We start from the raw sequence: 5,129 nt of genomic DNA, 5'->3' as shown, positions 1-5,129 counted from the left end.
AAAAAGTTGTGTGTGTGACAAATTCACAAAACTATGAGCTGCAAATTGAGGGATGAGTCTAAATTGTCTGAATTATTAGCACAATCAAGCCAAAACCTAGCACAGTTTTTGAGATTTTAAAAACAGCATAAAAAATAGTGATAATTGATATTTAGTTAGTTAGCTAAACCCTTAAATGTTAAAAACATGCAGTTGAAAGTGACTCAGTGGACGGTGCAGTGGATCCACCTGTTGACTCACAGTTGAGTGTCAGTTTAATGGGCTCTTCTGGCTTCTGTAGAAACTATTACACACTCTAAGACAACGCATTACGCAGATAAATTCCACCATCCACGGGCCATTTTTCACTCGGTTACCTTTAGCTTTCCACTGGACCGTGCAAACGCAGCACAGAACACACAGAAACACGGACACCCCTCTGTGTGAGAGATAGACGACTGACCTCCACATGCTTCTCATTTGTTAAAGGAGCGCACCAAAGCCTCAACGGGGGGTGTTTGTCAAGAACACTGACAGACTGCGATGAATTACAGGTCTGACGGGTGTGAATGTAGTGTGGAGTGAGTCTGGTACAGTCTCACGTTCTCGCTGTCATCGTCCACAGTGCTAATACATGAAAAATGCTGTTAAGATTCAAAGCATCCCGGCGTAGTATTGAGATGGATGTTTCAATCTTCACAGTGTTACATATATATGCCTTTTCAAATTTGGGGTCAACAAGATTTTTAACTTTTTTTTTTTTAAGAAACAAATACTTCTATTCAGCAAGCATGCATTAAATTGATCAAAAGTGACAGTAAAATATTTATAATCTTACAAAAAATGGTTATTTCTCGATTTTATAGTGAATTAAAAACATTGTATGTAATTTCGTATGTAACGTCCCACTGCCGAACTCTACTAGAGCCAGTGAGCAACACATCTATTTTATATAGATAGTATCCAGAAAGTATGTACATTTAGAATTGTTGTTTTTCTGGTTCCATTGAGTGCAAAATTTTCCCAAACTCATGGAGAAAACCTTCCAGAGCTTCAGAAACAGAATTCCATCCTGGATTCGGCACACGTCACTCCCTGCTCCACTATGGGAAATGGTTTAAGCGAGACCATGTGCGTGACCATGTGTGTGTGTGTGTGTGTGTTCTGCAGTGCTTTGACTGTATGCACTGATGTAATAGGATCCTGTAGCCTGGGAGACATGCTTTTCTCTCTCTGTTTCTATGTAAAGGTGCTTATTTGGTGCAGCAACTGGAGTATGTGTTTATTTTGGCCATAATTCTGCTGGTAGATTCAATTAGGCGTCAGTAACTTTTATTCCCCAGAGCACACATGCAACATTCCTCAAATGCAGCACAGTGTTTTCAAGAGTAAACAGTAATGAGTACACACACACACCTCTGGCTCCATTCTAGTCCAAGAATCAGATTAAACAATCCCCAAATTCAGTTATTTTTCTGCCTGATCAATTGCAGGTCACAGAGATCTACAGATATGTATCTGCATGTGTGTGTGTTATTTTAACAATACAGTCGCAGCTAGTCTCTTGTTGCTTTTATAAAAACTCCTTTTTTGAAACCCCGTTTTGAAGCACACGTTAGATATATATATATATAAAAAAATAAATATATATATATATATATATATATATGTAACCTACTGATCAAAATCATACAGCAGAACACTATTATTATTATTATTAATTATTATAAAAAATTTTATTATCAAATGAATATTATCAACATTCTAGAGAATTAAAAGACAGGGAATGTAGATGATTAAGATAATGCAATATAGGCTTCTATATTTAGTTATATAACACTAAATAAAAAAATCTGAAATTTGTTTGTTCATATATAGCAGATTTGATGTTTAGAGGAAAATCTCATGTACTTCTATAACAAAAAATTAAATACAGTTATTATATAAATTTGAAATGAAACATTAAAATTAGTTAATGTTTATTACATATTACATTTTATATGTAATAAACATTGTTGGAGGAAAATATACTTCTGACTATATCACAAATATATATAATATATAAATAAAAATATTTTACTATATAAAGTTGTTTTAATACCTATAAGTTGCTTACCAGCAGCTCTTAAAAACAGCTTTGCCCAGTATTATTATATTTTGTGAATACTGTACCAAATTTATTAATATTTGTATATAGTTACATATATTTTTATATAATTGTATTTATATATTACAATATAAAAAACTAAATATATAATACAATTAAGTAATATCATATATATATTTTATAATAATCACTCATTGCAACAGTTTACGGCTGTCAATAAATTCAAATAATTTACATTAACAATCTCAAAATAAGCCTCTAAATTTAGCATAATGATAAAACTAAATTAAATAACATTTATAATAATTTCTGTCAGGAAACTCAACAACAGTTTACTCTCTGATATTGCATTAGTGAAAAATAGCCAACAGGTTATATATTTCGTATCTGTATTTGTATCTGTGTTTACAGCTGCGAGACACAAAATACGTTGCTACAAGTTGATTCCACTCCAAAATGCGGTTTGTTCATGACCTGAACAAATAATAAAAGGGTAAAAGGCTTCACACACACATCAGAGGCTGGCTGCAGTACATGTGACTTGCAGAGGTCTGATACTGTAATATCTGGAGCGGGTTTGTGTGTGTGTGAATGTCATGGTTGGGTCCTAATCTCCTGTGGCAGGATCATGATGAGAAGCAGCTGCGCTTGTCTAACTCACTATCCACAGCTCGTACAGTTACGCTCAGATTAAATGGACGCTGCACAAAAACAGCAGCTCTTTAATGAGTCCTTCTTAAAGGGGAGGCTCAGCGTTTGCCAGCCTGATTGCTGTGTCAAATGGACGGCACATGCTTTCTTTTGGAGTTCAACGGCTGCAATAAGTCATGCAAACATTATCGGAACAAATATTACTATTAAGACGCATATTAAATGTGAAATCATTTAACATTATTAATAAATTATGCTCTTTACATCTGAATTTCTTCCAGATTCCTTTCATTATCTGAAGCCTGAAATCGCCTGAACGGGACGTGCAGCTCAACTGTCCCAAGGAGTGTTGAGATAAAGTCCCAAAGTCCCGGAAGGATGGTTTTCTACAGAAGAGAAATGCAGACGGAGATACAAAACTCTTGGCAATAAAAATAAAACTTCTTTACCACTGGATGGCACAGCCGGCAGATCAAAAGATCTCAAACATTGCCTTGAACTCTTCTTCAAAAGCCCTTCCAGCAGAATTATCCACAATCCCAGAAAACACAACAAGACAAGCTGAATCAAAACAAAAAGGAGATGTTTTTCACTGAGAAACATGTTGAAGTGCAATATGAGAAATGGCCATATTCATACGAGACATTCGCAGCCACTGAGAGCCGTTCTTATGAGGCCAGACGAAAGCGCTGGGCTGTAAATAAAAGACAAATGTTTTATAGCTGACAATGAACTTTTCTCATGCATTCCTTGACATCTGAAGGGACGACTGGAATATTATACAGTATTTGGGAACTTGGGAGTTCAAAATCATACTTGTTTGAGTTTACATCTCATGAAATAATTCCTATAGCGGTGCTGTGTTAAAAGGTGCACTGTGAAAATGACTTTTTATTTTTAGCATTTTATATTATCTGATATGTTTAAGACTGCAATATAAATTTGGTTGTCTCGAATAAGACTTAAAACCTTCCTAATGTTGTTTTTCCTTCTTGCCAAGAGAAGGTAAAAAACAAAATGTCCTAAAAAATCCTGATAATACGGCCACAACAGCTCTGGATGTTTTGTATTAATTTATTTTGTATGTGTGTGTGAATGTATATCTGTATCCTCCAGATATTTTGCCCAATTAAATCATTCATTGTAAGATAATAAACCTTGTTTGTGTGTGTATGTACTGAGCTATATAAATTTGGGAACAAAACCTTCATTTGGAAGCTTCTGCAGATGTTGGCAATTGTAAAATTTATTTATAAAGCTAATATGGCTTTAAAAAATTTTTTTTTTTAAATGTTTTTAGGGTTAGCATGAATGTTTTGAGTTTAGCATGAAGTTTAGGTTTTGAATTAGTTGTTAACTAAACCTAAAACTAAAACCATAAAAAAAACCTAAAATAAACTTACATTTTAAATATAACAATTAAAATAATCAAATATTTTAATGATTAATAATATTCCTAAACTTATTTTATTTCAGCTGGTTGACATTTTTCTTTTTAATTTAGTTTAACTTAATACTAAAATGGTACTAAAATAACAAATAAAAACTATATAGCCATATAAAAAAAAAAGAAAAAAAAAAGACAAAATTAACCTAAAATTACAAAGAAAACACAAAATATAAAAACTAATTAAAAATATTAATAAAAATCATAACTGTATGTCATTAATACTGAAATAATACTAGTCTGTGGTCATTATAATGAATTTTTACATAAAAACAACAGAATTTAGCACAGGGGTGTGATCTCTCACACATCTGTCTGCAGTCACAGCTAACGCTTCACACTTTCCAGGATGATTCACGTCTCTGTCCCTCCTCAGCCGATCAAACGCTTCACCTGTGCCCTAGCGAACACTGAAAACCTCCTCAAACACCTCTAGAATAACGGACAGGGAGACAGATGCTATTTTATGTCACTCTTTCTTTCTTTCTCTCTCTCTCAGAAGCTTCTTTTGACCCTCTGTCTTCCTCTGTAAATGCCAACCTTCAAACAGCATCCTCTCCTTCACCCTGCTCCATCATCTGAGGGGTCAAAGTGCAAAGGTCACAGGTCTGGCACATGTTCATCACACAGAGAGAGATGAAAATAAAACTACAGTCTGATCTGTTTTTCACCTGATCCTCAAACATGTGTCTTGACTTGATTATGCTCACAAATTTGTGCATCAGTTCACTGTAACATTTTCAAAATGATATGACACATTTATGGAGGACCAAACCTGCAGAAATGAATAGATAGATGGATGGATGGATGGATGGATAGATTGATTGATGACAGATAGATAGATAGATAGATAGATAGATAGATAGATAGATAGATAAATGATGATAGATAGATAGATAGATAAATAGATCAATGATAGATAGATAGATAGATAGATAGATAGAT

The 5,129-nt window shown here is 33.9% G+C and overlaps 1 protein-coding gene across 1 annotated transcript in view; it reads left to right on the top strand.

The window, feature by feature from the left end:
* Nucleotides 1-5,129, top strand: part of LOC107669860 (paired box protein Pax-3-like) — a gene marked incomplete at its 5' end in the record, with an annotated part of 18,911 nt that overhangs the window by 11,744 nt on the left and 2,038 nt on the right. The gene's annotated exons all lie outside the window — the stretch shown is intronic.

This window comes from Sinocyclocheilus anshuiensis, unplaced genomic scaffold, assembly GCF_001515605.1.
Source record: "Sinocyclocheilus anshuiensis isolate Anshui unplaced genomic scaffold, SAMN03320099.WGS_v1.1 scaffold272, whole genome shotgun sequence".
NCBI classification, from domain to species: Eukaryota; Metazoa; Chordata; class Actinopteri; order Cypriniformes; family Cyprinidae; genus Sinocyclocheilus; species Sinocyclocheilus anshuiensis.
The sequence above is the reverse complement of the archived record's forward strand: the minus strand, read 5'-3'. Positions and strand labels throughout refer to the sequence as shown.